This window comes from Lepidochelys kempii, chromosome 1, assembly GCF_965140265.1.
Source record: "Lepidochelys kempii isolate rLepKem1 chromosome 1, rLepKem1.hap2, whole genome shotgun sequence".
Classification (NCBI taxonomy): Eukaryota; Metazoa; Chordata; order Testudines; family Cheloniidae; genus Lepidochelys; species Lepidochelys kempii.
In genome coordinates this window covers 203,261,397-203,279,554 of record NC_133256.1, presented here as the reverse complement: position 1 = coordinate 203,279,554, position 18,158 = coordinate 203,261,397, and the positions used below count along the sequence as shown (strand labels likewise).

At 49.1% G+C, this 18,158-nt stretch overlaps 1 protein-coding gene across 3 annotated transcripts in view; it reads left to right on the top strand.

Moving 5' to 3' along the window:
- The first annotated feature begins 268 nt into the window (after positions 1 to 268).
- Positions 269 to 18,158, top strand: part of B4GALT4 (beta-1,4-galactosyltransferase 4) — a 103,319-nt gene continuing 85,429 nt past the window's right edge. For 2 of the 3 annotated variants that reach the window (XM_073309012.1, XM_073309031.1), the window contains exon 1: positions 269 to 375. The gene's annotated coding sequence lies outside the window, so the exon portion shown is untranslated. The remainder of the gene's footprint in view (positions 376 to 18,158) is intronic. The other variant, XM_073309023.1, reaches the window with a different exon arrangement.

Sequence of the window (18,158 nt, the reverse complement as noted above, 5' to 3'; positions counted from 1 at the left end):
GAGCCCGTTCAGACGGTGCCCGGGGGGGGGGGGGGCTGTGGGGCGGGACAGGGGCCTTGACACCTTCCCGGGGCTACGGGCGGGGTTAACCCCCCCTCCGTCCCACAGAGCGGCGGGGGGTGGGAGGGGCCCAGCCCGGCCCCGCGCGCGGGGCAGAGGATGGCGGGGGTGGCGCGTGCGGAACGGGGGTTCCAGCCCCACGAGGCAAGGGCGGGGGAAGGGAGCGCAGAGGGGGCCCCCCCCGGGTGTGGTTGGGGGGCGGGGTCGCTCTATCCCTCCGCCGGGGTCTCGGTGGTGGGAGGCGGCCGCTCTGCCGTCGTCTCTATGGTCGGCGGCACGGGATGCGGGCTGGTACTGGCACCGCGGCGGAGGCAGGTGAGGAGCGGCCCGGTCCGCGCCCCCCTCCCCCGCCCCCGGGGGATCTGAGGCGGTAGCCGGGGGCGGGGGGGCGGTCACAGTCCCGGAGCTTCCCAGAACCGGCCCGGCTGGGGACTGGGCCCGTCACGGGTCACCGCCCCGTGGCCCGGCTCCAAGGAGCGACCTGCCCTTCCCGCGAGCGAAACAACGGGGCCCAGGGCAGAAAGCGGGGCGGGGCGGGGGGGGCAGTAATACCGGCCCCCTCTCGGCAATACCGCTCCCGCCCCATGCCGCCCTTGCACGGGCCAAGCACGTAAAAGCTCCCGGAGCCGGGGCCGAAGCTCCAGCGCGAGGCCCGTTGCCGGCCGGCCGCGCTCCCCTCGCGCGAGCGGCTGCGGTAACGAGCCCGCGCCGCGCTGTGCGCGCTGGCAGCTGCGGCGTGCCTGCGAAGCCCTGTTTGCGTCGCTCTGGATTTCTAGCGTGCAAATGGAGAGGCGCCTCTCTGAGCACCTGCTTTGGAGTTGTGAAGTAGTTTGGGGCTTAGCGCCACCCCCCGGGGTGTGTGTGCGTGCGTGCGTGTGTACTGGGATCAGCCCCAGCTGTGAATTTGCGGTGGCTTTGCATTGCGGTGTCTCATCAGGAGTTTGGGGTGTGAAGTGAGTGGGCTGTCAGTCTGACTTCAGAAAAGCGACGGGGTGTGTATTTAGAGGAAGCTGTCGCCTCAGATTTGGTGCAGAGTTTAGACTCTCTGAAAACTAAGTTCCTTCAAAACCCAAGAATAGTATAAATCAGTGATGCTCAGACCTCAGTGGTTCAGAAGCCAAATTAGCCATCAACATTACACTATGGCTCTTTTGGGTGACTTCATTGTTTCATTTACTGTAGTATTATTCATATTTAAACACAAGGGAAATCTTTATATATAAAATTATTCTCACAGTATATAAGTTAGTAACTGAGTGCAAGCTGATAATATAATTGGTTAACAACATAATAAAAGCGTCTTGGCTGGTTAATAATTAAATCACATAGTGTTTTAATATCATGTTCTGCAGAGAGCGCCAGGAGACACATTAAAGAGCCATTTGTGGCTTGTGAGCCGTAGTCTGAATATCACTGGTATAAATGTTTCTATGAATTAAAGAAAGAATTCCCATGGAGACAAATAAGCAATCCACTGCAATATATGTGTAAGGACAACTCATATATAGTGCAGCAATGGGAAAAGGAAATCAACTATAAACAAAAGAGAAATGGTCTTCACTGATATTTCCTTGTCTTGGGAGAAATGCAAAAAGTAAAGCAACAACATAACAATGACAAGTAAATGTACCCTTTAAAATTATTCTACTATGAAGTTATTGGCAAAATAGGAGGGAAATTTGCTTACTAATGATTAACATTTGAATGGTTAGCATATTCAAAGCACTTTACTAGCATTAGCCCTTATACTGTGGTTGGGTAAGTCTAAGTCAGGGATTGGCAACCTTTAGCCTGCAGTCCACCAAGGTAAGCCCCCTGGTGGGCTGGGCCGGGCCGATTTGTTTACCTGCCGCGTCCACAGGTTCAGTCGATTGCAGCTCTCACTGGCCGCGGTTCGCCACTCCAGGCCAATGGGGGCGAACCGCCGCCAGTGGGAGCTGCGATCGGCTGAACCTGCGGACATGGAAGTGTTATTTACCCCTTCGTATAACATAATTTCATTGGGTGAGCCCTGTTCCTTAATAGGCAGCAGGTTTAAAACAAAGAAAAGGAAGTACTTCAGACAAAACACAGTCAGCCAGGGGATTTTGTGAAGGCCAGGGGTGTAACTGGGTTAAAAAAAGAATTAGATAAATTCATGGAGGATAGTTCCATTGATTGCTATTAGCCACAATGGTCAGGGACACAATCCCATTCTCTGGGTGTCCCTAAGCCTCTGACTGCCAGATGCTGGGACTGAGTGAAAGGGGTTGGATCACTCAGAAAATGCCCTGTTCTGTTCATTCCTTCTGACGCATCTGGCACTGACCACTGTTAAAAGACAGGATACTTGGCTAGATGGACCCTTGGTGTGACCCATATTAGGAGCATTCTTATGGGTTGCTGACTGGGGAAATGCCTTGAGAGCCTTGCCTGCCCAGGCCCTTTCAGAAAGAAGAAGGATTGGTACTTTTCCCTTCTCTGTTTTTCTCTTTGGTTTCCTGAAGGCTTAGGACTGACTTTCGAGGGCTATGGAAGCATATAGACTGTTTGGACTACTTTAGCTTCCCCAGTAAGGGGGCCAGACGTCCTGAATAGCACCGTGGGAGGGCTCTGACCTAGAATCTGAGGCTGTAGCAGTATCCACCCTCTCCCCAAGGAAGATGCTAGAGAGGTATAGCCTATTATAGTGACCTATGGGGAAAGGTTAAAAAAACTGGTCTTGTTTAGTCTTGAGAAAAGAAGATTGAGGGGTGACCTGCTAAGTCTTCAAATATTAAGAGCTGTTATAAAGAAGACGATAATCAGTTGTTCTCCATGTCTGTGGAAGGTAGGACAAGAATTAATGGGCTTAATCTGTAGTAAGGGAGATTTAGGTTAGACATTAAGAAAATTGTTTTAACGCTAGGGGTAGTTAAGCTCTTTACTAGGTTTCCAAGGGAGGTTGTGGAATCTACATCACTGGAGGTTTTTAAAGACATGTTGGAGAAATACCTGCCAGGGACAGTCTAGGGGTATGTCTACACTACGAAATTAGGTCGAATTTATAGAAGTCGTTTTTTTTGAAATCGGTTTTATATATTCGAGTGTGTGTGTCCCCACAGAAAATGCTCTAAAGTGCATTAAGTGCATTAACTCGGCGGAGCGCTTCCACAGTACCGAGGCAAGCGTCGACTTCTGGAGCGTTGCACTGTGGGTAGCTATCCCACAGTTCCCGCAGTCTCCGCTGCCCATTGGAATTCTGGGTTGATATCCCAATGCCTGATGCGGCAAAAAACATTGTCGCAGGTGGTTCTGGGTACATGTCGTCAGGACCCCATTCCCACCCTCCCTCCCCCCCTGAAAGCAAGGGCAGACAATCATTTCGCGCCTTTTTTGTCTGCTGCCAGCCAAAGATGTAAAGGATCGATGGAGTGGGTCAGAACAAGACATAGACCAGATTTGTTTTGGACTCATTTTCCTCCTCCCCTGTCTAGATCACACTGCAGTCAGTCACAGAGAAGGCGCAGCGAGGTTAATCTAGCCATGTATCAATCAGAGGCCAGGCTAACCTCCTTGTTCCAATAAGAACGATAACTTTGGTGCACCATTTCTTATTGGAACCCTCCGTGCAGTCCTGCCTGAAATACTCCTTGATGTACAGGCACACCCTTTGTTGATTTTAGCTCCCTGAAGCCAACCCTGTAAGCCGTGTCGTCAGTCGCCCCTCACTCCATCAGAGCAACGGCAGACAATCGTTCCGCGCCTTCTTTCTGTGCGGACGCCATACCAAGGCAAGCATAGAGGCCGCTGAGCTCATTTTGGCAATTAGGAGCACATTAAACACCACACGCATTATCCAGCAATATATGCAGCACCAGAACATGGCAACGCGATACCGGGCGAGGAGGCGACGTCAGCGCGGTCCCGTGAGTGATCAGGACATGGACACAGATTTCTCTGAAAGCATGGGCCCTGACAATGCATGCATCATGGTGCTAATGGGGCAGGTTCATGCTGTGGAACGCCGATTCTGGGCTCGGGAAACAAGCACAGACTGGTGGGACCGCATAGTGTTGCAGGTCTGGGACGATTCCCAGTGGCTGCGAAACTTTCGCATGCGTAAGGGCACTTTCATGGAACTTTGTGACTTGCTTTCCCCTGCCCTGAAGCGCATGAATACCAGGATGAGAGCAGCCCTCACAGTTGAGAAGCGAGTGGCGATAGCCCTGTGGAAGCTTGCAACGCCAGACAGCTACCGGTCAGTTGGGAATCAATTTGGAGTGGGCAAATCTACTGTGGGGGCTGCTGTGATGCAAGTAGCTCATGCAATCAAAGATCTGCTGATATCAAGGGTAGTGACCCTGGGAAATGTGCAGGTCATAGTGGATGGCTTTGCTGTAATGGGATTCCCTAACTGTGGTGGGGCTATAGACGGAACCCATATCCCTATCTTGGCATCAGAGCACCAAGCCGGCGAGTACATAAACCGCAAGGGGTACTTTTCGATAGTGCTGCAAGCTCTGGTGGATCACAAGGGACGTTTCACCAACATCAACGTGGGATGGCCGGGAAAGGTGCATGACGCTCGCATCTTCAGGAACTCTGGTCTGTTTCAAAAGCTGCAGGAAGGGACTTTATTCCCAGACCAGAAAATAACTGTTGGGGATGTTGAAATGCCTATATGTATCCTTGGGGACCCAGCCTACCCCTTAATGCCATGGCTCATGAAGCCGTACACAGGCACCCTGGACAGTGGTCAGGAGCTGTTCAACTACAGGCTGAGCAAGTGCAGAATGGTGGTAGAATGTGCATTTGGACGTTTAAAGGCGCGCTGGCGCAGTTTACTGACTCGCTTAGACCTCAGCGAAACCAATATTCCCACTGTTATTACTGCTTAGAATCATAGAATATCAGGGTTGGAAGGGACCCCAGAAGGTCATCTAGTCCAACCCCCTGCTCAAAGCAGGACCAATTCCCAGTTAAATCATCCCAGCCAGGGCTTTGTCAAGCCTGACCTTAAAAACCTCTAAGGAAGGAGATTCTACCACCTCCCTAGGTAACGCATTCCAGTGTTTCACCACCCTCTTAGTGAAAAAGTTTTTCCTAATATCCAATCTAAACCTCCCCCACTGCAACTTGAGACCATTACTCCTCGTTCTGTCATCTGCTACCATTGAGAACAGTCTAGAGCCATCCTCTTTGGAACCCCCTTTCAGGTAGTTGAAAGCAGCTATCAAATCCCCCCTCATTCTTCTCTTCTGCAGGCTAAACAATCCCAGCTCCCTCAGCCTCTCCTCATAACTCATGTGTTCCAGTCCCCTAATCATTTTTGTTGCCCTTCGCTGGACTCTCTCCAATTTATCCACATCCTTCTTGAAGTGTGGGGCCCAAAACTGGACACAGTACTCCAGATGAGGCCTCACCAATGTCGAATAGAGGGGAACGATCACGTCCCTCGATCTGCTCGCTATGCCCCTACTTATACATCCCAAAATGCCATTGGCCTTCTTGGCAACAAGGGCACACTGCTGACTCATATCCAGCTTCTCGTCCACTGTCACCCCTAGGTCCTTTTCCGCAGAACTGCTGCCTAGCCATTCGGTCCCTAGTCTGTAGCTGTGCATTGGGTTCTTCCGTCCTAAGTGCAGGACCCTGCACTTATCCTTATTGAACCTCATCAGATTCCTTTTGGCCCAATCTTCCAATTGGTCTAGGTCCTTCTGTATCCTATCCCTCCCCTCCAGCGTATCTACCACTCCTCCCAGTTTAGTATCATCCGCAAATTTGCTGAGAGTGCAATCCACACCATCCTCCAGATCATTTATGAAGATATTGAATAAAACCGGCCCCAGGACCGACCCTTGGGGCACTCCACTTGATACCGGCTGCCAACTAGACATGGAGCCATTGATCACTACCCGTTGAGCCCGACAATCTAGCCAGCTTTCTACCCACCTTATAGTGCATTCATCCAGCCCATACTTCCTTAACTTGGTGACAAGAATACTATGGGAGACCGTGTCAAAAGCTTTGCTAAAGTCAAGAAACAATACATCCACTGCTTTCCCTTCATCCACAGAACCAGTAATCTCATCATAAAAGGTGATTAGATTAGTCAGGCATGACCTTCCCTTGGTGAATCCATGCTGGCTGTTCCTGATCACTTTCCTCTCATGCAAGTGCTTCAGGATTGATTCTTTGAGGACCTGCTCCATGATTTTTCCAGGAACTGAGGTGAGGCTGACTGGCCTGTGGAGCTTGCTGTGTGCTCCACAATATCTGTGAGAGTAAGGGGGAGACGTTTATGGCGGGGTGGGAGATTGAGGCAAATCGCCTGGCTGCTGGTTACGCGCAGCCAGACACCAGGGCGGTTAGAAGAGCTCAGGAGGGCGCGGCACGCATCAGAGAAGCTTTGAAAACCAGTTTCATGACTGGCCAGGCTACAGTGTGAAAGTTCTGTTTGTTTCTCCCTGATGAAACCCCCCGCCCCTTGGTTCACTCTACTTCCCTGTAAGCTAACCACCCTCCCCTCCTCCCTTTAATCACCGCTTGCAGAGGCAATAAAGTCATTGCTGCTTCACAGTCATGCATTCGTTATTCATTCATCACACAAATAGGGGGATGACTACCAAGGTATCCCAGGAGGGGTGGTGGAGGAGGGAAGGAAAATGCCACACAGCACATTAAGCACAGCACTTTAAAAGTTTACAACTTTAAAATTTATTGAATGACAGCCTTCTTTTTTTTGGGGAATCCTCTGTTGTGGAGTCGCTGGTTGGCCGGAGGCCCCCCCACCGCGTTCTTGGGCGTCTGGGTGTGGAGGCTATGGAACTTGGGGAGGAGGGCGGTTGGTTACAGAGGGGCAGCAGTGGCAGTCTGTGCTCCAGCTGCCTTTGCTGCAGCTCAACCATACACTGGAGCATTCTGGTTTGGTCCTGCAGCAGCCTCAGCATTGAATCCTGCCTTCTGTCATCACGCTGCCGCGACATTTGAGCTTCAGCCCTGTCTTCTGCCCGCCACTTACTCTCTTCAGCTCTCCACCTCTCCTCCCGGTCATTTTGTGCTTTCCTGCACTCTGACATTATTTGCCTCCACGCATTCGTCTGTGCTCTGTCAGTGTGGGAGGACAGCATTAGCTCGGAGAACATTTCATCTCGAGTGCGTTTTTTTTTCTTTCTAAGCTTCACTAGCCTCTGGGAAGGAGAAGATCCTGTGATCATTGAAACACATCCAGCTGGTGGAGAAAAAAAAAGGGACAGCGGTATTTAAAAAGACACATTTTATAAAACAGTGGCTACACTCTTTCAGGGTAAACCTTGCTGTTAACATTACATACATAGCACATGTGCTTTCGTTACAAGGTCGCATTTTGCCTCCTCCCACCGCGTGACTACCCCCTCAACCCTCCCCCCTCCCCGTGGCTAACAGCGGGGAACATTTCTGTTCAGCCACAGGCAAACAGCCCAGCAGGAATGTGTCCCTGAAGAAAAGCACCCTATTTCAACCAGGTGACCATGAATTATATCTCACTCTCCTGAGGATAACACAGAGAGAGAAAGAACGGATTTTGGTTGAATGCCAGCAAACATACACTGCAATGCTTTGTTCTACAGTGATTCCCGAGTATGTGTTACTGGCCTGGAGTGGTAAAGTGTCCTACCATGAAGGACGCAATAAGGCTGCCCTCCCCAGAAACCTTTTGCAAAGGCTTTAGGACTACATCTAGGAGAACCGCAAATGCCAGGGCAAAGTAATCCTTTCACATGCTTGCTTTTAAACCATGTATAGCATTTTAAAAGGTACACTCACCAGAGGTCCCTTCTCCGCCTGCTGGGTCCAGGAGGCAGCCTTGGGTGGTTTCGGGGGGTACTGGCTCCAGGTCCAGGGTGAGAAACAGTTCCTGGCTGTCGGGAAAACCGGTTTCTCCGCTTGCTTGCTGTGAGCCATCTACAACCTCCTCCTCCTCCTCATCTTCTTCGTCCCCAAAACCTGCTTCCGTATTGCCTCCATCTCCATTGAAGGAGTCAAACAACACGGCTGGGGTAGTGGTGGCTGAACCCCCTAAAATGGCATGCAGCTCATCATAGAAGCGGCATGTTTGGGGCTCTGACCCAGAGCGGCTGTTCGCCTCTCTGGTTTTCTGGTAGGCTTGCCTCAGCTCCTTCAGTTTCACGCGGCACTGCTTCGGGTCCCTGTTATGGCCTCTGTCCTTCATGCCCTGGGAGATTTTCACAAAGGTTTTGGCATTTCGAAAACTGGAACGGAGTTCTGATAGCACGGATTCCTCTCCCCAAACAGCGATCAGATCCCGTACCTCCCGTTCGGTCCATGCTGGAGCTCTTTTGCGATTCTGGGACTCCATCATGGTCACCTCTGCTGATGAGCTCTGCATGGTCACCTGCAGCTTGCCACGCTGGCCAAACAGGAAATGAGATTCAAAAGTTCGCGGTTCTTTTCCTGTCTACCTGGCCAGTGCATCTGAGTTGAGAGTGCTGTCCAGAGCGGTCAGAATGGAGCACTCTGGGATAGCTCCCGGAGGCCAATAACATCGAATTGTGTCCACAGTACCCCAAATTCGAGCTGGGAACGTCGATTTAAGCGCTAATCCACTTGTCAGGGGTGGAGTAAGGAAATCGATTTTAAGAGCCCTTTAAGTCGAATTAAAGGGCTTCACTGTGTGGACGGGTGCAGGTTTAAATCGATTTAACGCTGCTAAATTCGACCTAAAGTCCTAGTGTAGACCAGGGCTAGGTTAACTTGATCCTTCCTCAGCACAAGGGGATGGGGGATGGACTAGATAATCTCTTAGGGTTGGAAGGGACCTTATCTTTCTATGATAAGAAGAAAAACCACCTGCACATCTACCAATGTGATATATGCCATCATGTGCCAGCAGTGCCCCTCTGCCATGTACATTGGTCAAACTGGACAGTCTCTACGTAAAAGAATAAATGGACACAAATCAGATGTCAAGAATTATAACATTCAAAGACCAGTTGGAGAGCACTTCAATCTCTTTGGTCACTCGATTACAGACCTAAAAGTTGCAATTCTTCAACAAAAAAACTTCAAAACCAGACTCCAACGAGAGATTGCTGAATTGGAATTAATTTGCAAACTGGATACAATTAACTTAGGCTTGAATAGAGACTGGGAGTGGAAGTGTCATTACACAAAGTAAAACTATTTCCCCATGTTTATTCCCCCTGACCCTCCACTGTTCCTCAGACGTTCTTGTCAACTGCTGGAAATGGCCTACCTTGATTATCACTACAAAAGGTTCCCCCCCTCCCACTCTCCTGCTGGTAACAGCTCACCTTAAGTGATCACTCTTGTTACAGTGTGTATGGTAACACCCATTTTTTCATGTTCTGTGTGTATATAAATCTCCCCACTGTATTTTCCACTGAATTTATCCGATGAAGTGAGCTGAAGTTCATGAAAGCTTATGCTCAAATAAATTGGTTAGTCTCTAAGGTGCCACAAGTACTCCTTTTCTTTTTGCGAATACAGACTAGCACGGCTGCTACTCTGAAACCTCACAATATAAATGTCAGAGATCCAGGAAATGTACAGTTAAGGTGGTGATTCTCACAAAACACAGCCACACAACCTTGACTTTGACATCTTTGATGTCTGCCTGAGGTGTCTCTTAGGGATGTCCCAGTACATTACTCCTTCCTAAGGGTGTGTCTACACTACGAAATTAGGTTGAATTTATAGAAGTCAAATTTTTAGAAAGTGATTTTATATAGTCGATTGTGTATGTCCCCACCTAAAACCATTAAGACCATTAAGTCGGCGGAGTGCATCCACAGTACCAAGGCTAGCGTTGACTTCTGGAGTGTTGCACTGTGGGTAGCTATCCCACAGTTCCCGCAGTCTCCTCCGCCCATTGGAATTCTGGGTTGAGATCCCAATGCCTGATGGGGCAAAAAACATTGTTGTGGGAGGTTCTGGGTATATGTCGTCAGGCCCCCATTCCCTTCCTCCCTCTATGAAAGCAATGGCAGACAATTGTTTTGCGCCTTTTTTCATGGGTTACCCGTGCAGATGCCATACCACAGCAAGCATAGAGCACGCTCAGCTCACTGTCACCGTACATCTCCTGGGTGCTGGCAGACATGGGACTGCATTGCTACACAGCAGCAGCTCATTTGCTTTGTGGCAGCAGATAGTGCAGTATGACTGGTAGCCATCCTTGTTATCTCCTGGGTGCCCTGGCCGGCCTTGGTCAGATTGGTCGGGGCGCCTGGGCAGACATGGGTGTTCCTGGCAGATCTCGGTGAGGTCTGTCGGGGGTGCCTGCACATAAATGGGAGTGACTCAGGTCATTCTCTTCTTTAAGTTTTGTCTAATGAAGATTCAGTCCTGCGTGGAATATTGGCAGAGGGATAGCTCTCCCATCCAACAGCACTGTCTGCTGCCAGTCTACCCCTCCCTCCCTCTGTGAAAGCAACGGCCAACAATCATTTCATGCCTTTTTCCGTGCGGATGCCATATTGCTGACAGCATCGTCATCCACCCGCCGCTTCCGCTGCCACTTTGCTCTCTTGCTCACACCATACCACAGCAAGCATGGAGCTCGCTCAGATCACCGCAGCAGTTGTGACTGCTCTAAACACCACGCGCATTATCATGCGGTATATGCAGAACCAGAACCTGCAAAAGCAGGCGAGGAGGCGAAGGCAGCGCGGTGAGGAGAGTGATAAGGACATGGACACTGACTTCTCTCAAAGTACGATACCCAATGGCTACGAAATTTTGTATGCGTAAGGGCAGTTTCATGGAACTTTGTGACTTGCTTTCCCCTGACCTGAAGCGCTAGAATACCAAGATGAGAGCAGCCCTCACAGTTCACAAGCGAGTGGCGATAGCCCTCTGGAAGCTTGCAACGCCAGACAGCTACCGGTCAGTCGGGAATCAATTTGGAGTGGGCAGATCTACTGTTGGGGCTGCTGTGATGCAAGTAGCCAACGCAATCACTGACCTGCTGCTATCAAGGGTAGTGACTCCGGGAAATGTGCAGGTCATAGTGGATGGCTTTGCTGCAGTGGGATTCCCTAACGGTGGTGGGGCCATAGACGGAGCGCATATCCCTGTCTTGGGACCGGAGCACCAAGACAGCCAGTACATAAACTGAAAGGGGTACTTTTCAGTGCTGCTGCAAGCACTGGTGGATCACAAGGGACGTTTCACCAACATCAACGTGGGATGACTGGGAAAGGTACATGATGTTCGCATCTTTAGGAACTCTGGTCTGTGGGAACGGCTGCAGCAAGGGACTTACTTTCCAGACCAGAAAATAACTGTTGGGGATGTTGAAATGCCTATATGTATCCTTGGGGACCCAGCCTACCCTTAATGACATGGCTCATGAAGCCATACACAGACAGCCTGGACAGTAGTCAGGAGCAGTTCAACTATAGGCTAAGCAAGTGCAGAATGGTGGTAGACTGTGCATTTGGACGTTTAAAAGCGCACTGGAGCAGTTTACTGACTCGGTTAGACCTCAGCGAAACCAATATTCCCATTATTATTACTGCTTGCTGTGTGCTCCACAGTATCTGTGAGAGTAAGGGAGAGACATTTATGGCAGGGTGGGAAGTTGAGGCAAATCGTCAGGCCACTGATTACACGCAGCCAGACCCCAGGGCGGTTAGAAGAGTACAGCAGGTCACACCGCGCATCAGAGAAGCTTTGAAAACCAGTTTCATGGCTGACTGGGCTACAGTATGAAAATTCTGTTTGTTTCTTGATGAAAACCCGCCCCCTTGGTTGACTCTACTTCCCTGTAAGCCAACCGCCCTCCCCTCCCCCCTTTGATCACCGCTTGCAGAGGCAATAAAGTCATTGTTGTTTCAAAATCATGCATTCTTTATGAATTCGTCACACAAATGGGGGGATAACTGCCAAGGTAGCCCGGGAGGGGTGGGGGATGAGGGAAGCACCGGGATGAGGGGTGGTGGAGGAGGGGAGGACGGAAGGACAAGGCCACACTGCACTTCAAAACTTATTGAATGCCAGCTTTCTGTTGCTTGGGCAGTCCTCTGGAGTGGAATGGTTGGGTGCCCGGAGGTCCCCCCCCACCGTGTTCTTGGCGTCTGGGTGAGGAGTCTATGGAACTTGGGGAGGAGGGCGGTTGGTTACACAGGGGCTGCAGAGGCGGTCTGTGCTCCTGCTGCCTTTCCTGCAGCTCAGCCATACGCCGGAGCATGTCAGTTTGATCCTCCAGTAGCCTTAGCATTGCTAGCATTGCATCCTGCCTCCTCTCATCACGCTGACGCCACCTCTCCTCGCGCTCGTCCCTCCTGTCCTCACGTTCGTTTTGTGCTTTCCTGGACTCTGCCATTGTCTGCCTCCATGCATTCTGCTGGGCTCTTTCAGCATGGGAGACCTGCATGAGCTCAGAGAACATTTCATCATGAGTGCGTTTTTGTTTGTTTGGGGTTTTTTTTGGTTTTTTTTTTTTGGCTTCTAATCTTTGATAGCCTCTGGGACAGAGATGATAGGGGGAGCGTTGAAACATTTGCAGCTGCGGGAGCGAAAAAAGGGAGATTAGTCTTTAAAAAGAGATATTTTAGAGAACAATGGGTAGACTCTTTCATGGTGAACCAAGCTGTTAGCATTACATAGCACGTGTGGTTTCTTTACAAGGTCACATTTTGCCTCTTATATTGAGGGCCTGCCAGTATGGTGTGAGAGATCACACATGCAGGGCCGGCGGGCAACAGAATTCGGCTTGCAGGCAGACATGGTAAGCCACAGTCTTTTGGCTTCTTTAACCTTCCTAACATGTGGGAATGGTTTCAAACAGCAGCACCTTCATTTCACATACCAAGCACCCGTTGGGTTGGCCCTTTAAAATGGGTTGGCCATTTAAAAGGAGGGGTTGCAGTTTTCAGGTTAACGTGCAGCACAAACCCAACTAACCGCCCCCCCCCCCCACACACCCAATTCTCTGGGATGATCGCTTCACCCCTCCCCCCACCACGTGGATAACAGCGGGGATGATTTCTGTTCAGCCACAGTTAAACAGCCCAGCAGGAATGGCCACCTCTGAATGTCCCCTTAATAAAATTCCCGTATTTCAACCAGGTAACCATGAATGGTATCACTCTCCTGAGGATAACACAGAGAGATAAAGAACGGATGTTGCTTGAATGGCACCAAACACCGGGACCACACGCTGCCATGCTTTCTTATGCAATGATTCCAGACTACGTGCTACCGGCCAGGCGTGGTAAAGTGTCCTACCCTGGAGGACGCAATAAGGCTGCCCTCTCCAGAAACCTTTTGCAAAGGTTTTGGGAGGACCTCCAGGAGAGCTTCATTGGGATGTCCCTGGAGGATTTCCGCTCCATCCCCAGATACGTTAACAGACCTTTCCAGTAGCTGTACTGGCCGCAAATGCATCCCAAGTCTTCAGGGCAAATTAATCATTAAACACGCTTGCTTTTAAACCGTGTATTATATTTACAAAGGTACACTCCCAGAGGTGCCTTCTCCGCCGTCAAGGTCTGGGAGCCCGGGTTGGGAGGGTATTGGCTCCAGGGTGATAAAGAGTTCCTGGCTGTCAGGGAGAACGGTTTCTCCACTTGCCTGGTGTGCGCTATCTTCAACCTCCCCCTCCTCCTCATCTTCTTTGTCCCCAAAATCCTCATCGCTGTTGCGTGAGACTCTGTTGCAGGAGTCCACGTACAGATGTGGGGTAGGTGTAGGGGCACCCCCTACAATTGAATGCAGCTCATCATAGAAGCGACATGTCTGGGACTCTGACCCCGAGCGGGCGTTTGCCTCTGTGGTTTTTTTGTAGGCTTGCCTGAGCTCCTTAAGTTTCATGGGGCACTGCTGCGGGTCCCTGTAAGAGCCTCTGTCCTTCATGCCCTTGGAGATTTTTTCAAATATTTTGGCATTTTGTGTTTTGAAATGGAGTTCTGATAGCACAGATTCATCTCCTCATACAGCGATCAGATCCATTACCTCCCGTTCGGTCCAGGGTGGAGCTCTTTTGCGATTCTGGGACTCCATGGTCACCTGTGCTGAAGAGCTCTGCATGGTCACCTCTGCTGATGAGCTCACCACACTGGCCAAACAGGAAATGAAATTCAAAAGTTCGCGGGGCTTTTCCAGTCTGCCTGGCTGGTGCATCTCAGTTGAGAGCACTGTCCAGAGCGGTCACAATGGAGCACTCTGGGATAGCTCGCAGAGGCCAATACAATCAAATTGCGTCCACACTACCCTAAATTCGACCCAGCGAGGTTGATTTCAGTGCTAATCCACTTGTTGGGGAGGAGTACAGAAACCGGTTTTAAGAGCCCTTAAAGTTGGAAAAAATGGCTTCGTAGTGTGGACGGGTGCAGGGCTAAACCGATCTAACGCTGCTAAATCTGACCTAAAGTCGTAGTGTAGACCAGGGCTAAGTGTTTGTTTAGTGTGCTCTCTTCCAACCAGAAACAAGTATGCTTTTGATCAGTGGTGGTGCCCAGAGCATGTTAGCGTGTATGAATAGGATAGCTGATTTGGAGTTAGGATAGGCACAGATAAAATGGCAGGTATTTTTAGAGATGAGTAAGGTCCTGGGGTCCCAGTTTCATTTGGTGTTCCTACAGGGCAAAGTTAAAGTTGTGTGGAGACTCTTGTCTTGCTTTGTTTTCCATGCTGCTCCTTATACATCAAATATCTTCTCAATCTTGGAGCGACAAACCTTTCCTCATTGAAATCCCTCTTAAATCCCTTCCTCCATGATGCTCACAAAAACTGAGATTTTAAAAATACATAAGACTTCCAAATTGTTTCTCAGTGCATCTTCTGTCGACCTTCTAGTTTATAAACTCATTGTGGCAGGGATTGCTGTTATTTCATTTTCTTGTATGCTGAACACAAAGAGACTTAGATAACAAATAATGATAATGAGGAGTGCAACCTGCACAACTGTTTATACTCTGGACACAAATAGGATTTTTCACTACCTGTGAATTTCTAGCCACGCCCCATAAATGCACATTGGTCTTTTTCTTTCCTTTAAATCATAAATTCCCCCTCTAAGGAATTCCGGTTGTGTTCTACACACTGACTTAAACCAAGTCAATCTGCTGTTGCCTGGAAATGTGTTGCCTATTGTCATCTTTATAAAATACTGTCAGTTCAACAGAAACCTGAGCCACCTTTTGCCATGTCCAGCCCTACCTAGCACCTCTATCATCCTGCTGCAGGAAGGTCACAAGTGCTACCATTAAACTAAAATTTAAGAAAAATAGTCAGAGGAGTGCAGAAGGTCATTGGAGCTAGAGCAGACTGTGACTGCTTCTTCCTGAAACTGACAGATGAGTGTCTGTTAGCAGCCAGTTCCTAGGCTTGGTGAGTGGTGATTGAGTAGCTGTGTTACTTACACTCTGCAGACTACTATAGGCACAGTAATTCTAGAACCATGGCTGGAAGTTTTCTATGTCAACCTAATTATGTCAGTGTCTACACTACAGCCTTTCTCCCACCTACCTAAGTTCCCTACTACACGGACATATTAACCTCACCTCCACTAGAGGCATAAAGCTTATGTCAGTATAGTTAGGGCCATGCCATGTCTGTGTAGGCACTGCATCCCTTACATCTATTTTGTCAGTTTCACAGCAGGACCCATGAAATTCACAAGAAAACCCCTGCTTCCCTGGAGAGCTAGGTGGCTGCAGACCCTGCTCCACCCGTTCTGTCAATTTCAGGGCTCCCTGATGCATGAAATTGACAAGGTTGCCTGGCTCCCAGTGGGTGGGAGAAGAGAAACCCTGGGTGGCTTCGGCCTGCTCTCAGCATGGAATGGGGAACAGAGGCAGCCTGTTCGGAGCCTGTGGGGCAGCCAGGCTCCTGGTAGGTAGCGGCCAGCGGAGCTGAGACCAGCTCTCCGCTCCCCACACTATCCCTGGCACCTCCTTATTCACCACTGTCATATACAGGCAGTCCTCAGACTTAGGACACAATTGGTTCCTGAAAATTGCATCGTAAGTTGAAACATCGTAACTCTGAACCGCAATCCACTCCATTGCGGGACCGAGCACCATAAAGTTGAAACCAATGTCGTAAGTCGAATCAGCGTGTCAATTCAGAAACGTCATAAGTGCTGTTTGTCGAACGTCATAAAGTCGAGGACTGCCTGTAATTAGGATATGTTTTGCACAAACTATGCCTTGTGAAGTATCATTCTAAAAGTCTTGATCTGCTAGACATTAATATCTCACTGGATTGTATGTGCTATTGTCGTATGTGAAGTTATGAAGTTTGGCTACATATGTGTTACTGAAACATGTTGTGAAGTTGAAAATACCCACAAGTAGCCTTTCAGGTGCAACAGTAAAAAGGCCAAACAATGTTAATGGCTTATTGAAGAAATGCACACAAGCACAAGGATTACCCCAGGAACTATGTACAATAGAAACCTCTCAGAGATAGCACTACACAATGGGAACTGTTTGACCCAGGTCACAGCAAAAGAGCTTTCCAGCAAGTGGGAAGAAGATACAAAAGGGGGAAATGACATCATGATGGTACCTCACTCTCCCTACAACACCACACCTGGAAACACCTGAGGAACAAAGACTGAACTAGGGGAAGTGATGGTCCCAGGCTAAAGGGATTTCTAGCCTGTGTAGGAAAACCCACGCTGCAAAGCAAAGGCAGCTTATGCCTTAAGACTGTGCCAGTCTATTTATCATTCAGGGTGAGAATTTGCTAATTCATATCCTACCTATCTAGTATGTTAAGCTCAGTTTGTGGTTTTGTTTATTTACTAGGTAATCTGCTTTGATCTGTTTGCTATCACTTAAAATTTATCCTTTTGTAGTTAATAAACTTTTATGTTTTAATCCAAACCAGTGTGTGTTTGACTAAGGTGTCTGGGGGAAATCTCAGCTTGGTTACAAGTGTGCATGGTCCTCTTCACACTGAGGGAGAGGTGGACCAGGTATTAAACCCATATACTGGCCAGATTTGACCAGGGCAGGATGGTACTGCTCCGAGGTCCTAGGCTGGGAGGCTGGTTGTTAGAGAGCCAGCATGTAACTGCAGCTGGGTGTGTCCCTTCCTGTGTGAATGCTGGCGAAAGAGCAGGCTTGGAGGGCTTTGCAGCTTGTCACAGCAGCACAGTGTGAGAAGACGCCCAGGCTGGTGGGTCGGAGGGCTCAGTGGTACCCCAGTTCCAGGTGGCATCCCAGGGGCAACCTGTCACACCCACCACCTACACTACTTCAAATTCTGGATTCAGTGCACAGCCTGTGTAACCACATTGTGCATTAGCAAGGTTCAAACATGTTGGAATGTTTCCCCTCAGCTACCTGACCATAGAAGCAGATGCTACCACAGCTAGAACTCCCACCTCTTAGGCTCATTGGATCAGATAGGAGGCAGGCTTCCAACTCCACCTTGTGGTCTCCTGGTAGGGAGGTGAGCGAGAGGGCATGATCACCTGTGCTTGATGCCTATGGAAACTTCCACTTACCAGCTCCTTACAGAGATGTAGAGGTTCTTATCTCTGATTATGGAGTGGCTGGGCGATTTTTTTTCACAGCCTACAAACCAAATGTTGCTGTTTTCAGTCTTGTTTAGGACTCTTCGTTCTTACCCTATACTCAGAGCAGGATTTTCCATCCAGTTGTACAATTATCTGACATTTTTATCTTTAAAACTGAAAGGGGAAAAAAAGCCAGATGCTTAATCACCATAATATAGACTTCCCTGTTAGTGATCAAAGAACTCCGGTGGGTAGATGCTCATTCCTCTTTGTACTTTTTGTAGGAGTCAGGAATTTGCTTTGTCATCCTTTGTCAAACATTTTCCACCCTTTGTTCTGTAGTGTGCTGCTTGGCTGCTGCCCTCCAACCCAAAGAGAGCTGCATTTCAATAGAATTGCATTAATACAGTTTGTGGCATGTGTTGGGATAAAAGGCATTGCATAAATGTAAATTTATCTCTAAAGTTTTAGGTAGCATTATTTCTAATACTTTTCCCTCTTATAAAAATAGTCTTCTTAGGATATCAAAGTGCTTCACAAATATGAACAAAGTCTCTCAATCCCCCTCTGTATTAAGTAAATGTTATTAACCCCTGTGATGGGGTTCTAGTGGACCAGCTATGGTAACTCAGTTAGG